This window comes from Neophocaena asiaeorientalis, unplaced genomic scaffold (genome assembly GCF_003031525.2).
Source record: "Neophocaena asiaeorientalis asiaeorientalis breed wild unplaced genomic scaffold, Neophocaena_asiaeorientalis_V1.1 scaffold342, whole genome shotgun sequence".
Classification (NCBI taxonomy): Eukaryota; Metazoa; Chordata; class Mammalia; order Artiodactyla; family Phocoenidae; genus Neophocaena; species Neophocaena asiaeorientalis.
The window spans coordinates 2,077,259-2,080,257 of record NW_020174037.1 but is presented as its reverse complement, the minus strand read 5'-3'; positions in this window follow the sequence as shown (position 1 = coordinate 2,080,257).

Here is a 2,999-nt window from a genome sequence, read left to right as displayed (position 1 = left end):
AGGGAGAGGGAACGGTGTAGGATGAACTCATTTCCTACATTTCAACTTAATCCGATGGCTAATGGTTGGAGAACTAGTGACAGATCTTAAGCAAAGGAGATACACAATCACATTTGAATTTCAAATATATTAGATCAAAAAAGGGGGGGTATGGGGATTTTGTAATAATCAAAATGAGAAATGATAAACTCTGTATTAGTGTACTAGGATTGGGTAATTAGGAATAGTAAGAACAAATTCAAGGAACATTTAGAAGATAGCCAGTCCGAAGTGACTGAGTAGAGAGAGGACACACGGGGATTTGGAAGAGTCTGAGATGACCCCCAGGTCTCCAGCTTGTACTACTGAGCTATTGAAGGTCTTCCCTGAACCGAGGAGCCCAGGAAAAGCAGGAGTACAATTACTATGTTTGGTTTTAGACATGTTAAGTTAGGCTCAATGTGGAATATTGAAGGCAAAACTAAAAAATGAAAAAGCCAACATAAAATACTGGTCATCTTCTGGATGGGATAACAATCTAAATAGATTGAATGGGAGACAAGACATAAAGTATAGGCAGCACCAAATATGGGTACCTAAGTTCCACTATCAACGCCAGCAAGGATGAATAAGGCAAGGCCTAGGAAGGAGGGAACATCCCAGTAGGTGAGGACTAATTTCCACACTATTGGCCTGGGCTTTCCTCCAATTCATCCCCTTGACAGGGTCTTAAAGACACAGTAGTCCATACGCAGCTTCTGAGGGAGGATACGAGCAAAGCTCGGCTTTGTCTATTCCAGTGCTTCTGCATTCTACTTCCAAGGAGGCATATAACCATTAAGCTGGAAAAGGATGTCTCCATCTCAGGGGAGATGGAGCTGTGTGGGTAGTGACTTTGGCGAGCAGTCCAACCTCAGAGAGCGAGTGTGAATTACCGCCCGCACACACAGAGTGGCTCTCCGCAACTGCCTGCCAAGGAAGAGATGGTTCTCAACCAAATCAGTCTGTGGCTGCCAAAAGCTCTTGTGAGGGCCCAGTTTTCCAGCAGGAAACATAACCTGAATTGGAAAACATGAGTGTAAGCTGGAAAACAAACAGCTCAAAATATCCGTGTCCTGAAATGAACTGTAAGCCATTCTGTCTCCAGAACTGCATCCACTTAGTCAAAGGAGAAGAGGGTCAGAGGAGCCAGCAGAAGGGAGGGAGAGAGGAAGGAAAGACCAAGTGGTGGAGGGAAGAAAAGAAAGAAGGAAATTCAGAACAAAAGGAACATTGAACTTCTGCTATATGCCAGGATCTGTGCAGGGAGTTCCACATTCATTTTCTGACGAAGTCTCTCAACAACACGATGTGTGGAGAAGTTGGAGGTCCTGGGGTTAATTAACTGACCCAAGGTCACATAATTAGGATGCAGCAGAGTGGGAATTTGAACTCAGATTCAATGACTCTGAAATTAATATGCTTTCACTAGAATCTTTTACCCCCTGAAAAAGGGGAAGGAGGAAGTACTATTGGAAAGTGCCTTGGAGAAGGCTTCCTGAGTCCCTATTAGATTTAAAAAAAAAAAAAAAAAGGTTGAGGGTTTGGAAGTGGCCAACATCACAGATTCCTAGTCTCTGAGTTGGACTTATGGAGAATGGCCTGATTAACAAAAGCCCATAGGACCACTGTTCTTTCCTAGAAAACCTTCCCTTCTCATCTCCCTTTTTTTCTGGATTTTTCCCTGCCCTCCGAGGCTCCACTTGAGCCATTTGTGCATTTTCACATGTGCTTATACATACATGAAACTCTACAGGGTCAAAGGATTTAAGCAATGTTTTCAAGGCACCTGAATGATAAATGACAGGATTGAGATTTAAACCCAGGTCTTCCAATGCTTCATTCTAAGCAATTTCCACTGCACAACAGCTGCCTCTATAACATGTGCGTACAACGAGGAGATGCAAGATAAACACTGACCGTTAATTTGTCAATTCCAGCTGCTGGGATATTTGAGTGACCAATAATCCATCAGTAATTTTACAGAAAGAGTCAGAAGGATAGGCCAATGTCAATGAGGAAATGATTATTAAAGTAGGTTAAAACTGTAAAGTGATATGCAAGTGAAAGTAATTATTATCATTTTAAGAACAGATTCTCTTTGCTCAGTTCCCAAAACCGTACTTATTAGTATGTTCAAAGATGTTCAAAGATGTTCAAAGATGACCTCTGGAAAATATTACAAATGTAGGCTATTCAGTTACCCATTGAAGAAATGATTGCCTTTTCTAAAGTCTGTTTTAAATGTTAAGTGAGTTGTCCAAAGTCACAAACCTGGAAAATGGTGAAGCAGAAATAGAAATTCCAGCAATTGGTCTCCAGCAACTACAATTAAAACCACTTTACAACAATCCAATGAAGTAGGTGACATCATTAGATATGTCTCCATTGCATAAACAAGGCAATAAGAAGCTACGTTCCTTGTTCAAAGGATCCATAACTAGTAAGCAGTGGAGCTGAAATTGGCATTCAGGTTGTCTGACCCCGCAGTTGGTGGAATTAACCACAATTCTACAGGTGCTGCCTTAGATGGAAGATAAAGAGAAGACCGAAAAACATAGGACTAGCTTCTCTTCGTAATTTATAGAAGAGTAGAGCACTGAAAGGTGTTACCATCATGACCCATGACAATTATCAGCTATCTGTTCCTTAGACCCATCCCTGTCACCATCTCCACTGAAAACACCTTAATTCAGGGCCATCGTGTCTCCCACAGACAGCCTCTTATGTTCCTGTCTTCAATCTTTCCCTCCTGTTGTCCCACATTGCCACAGGAGGAATCCTTTAGAAACATGGATCTGACCATGTTACTTCCCCCAGTGAAAACTCACTAGCTCTCTATTTTCTTTAGTAAAATGCACATGGATTCTAGCACCATGTTCCCAGCCTCCACTCTGCCATGTGACCACCTCTTGGGTCTAGTCCCTTGCTGCTTCTCCACCACCCTGCACAGATTCTGCTCCTGCCACCGGGACCACTTC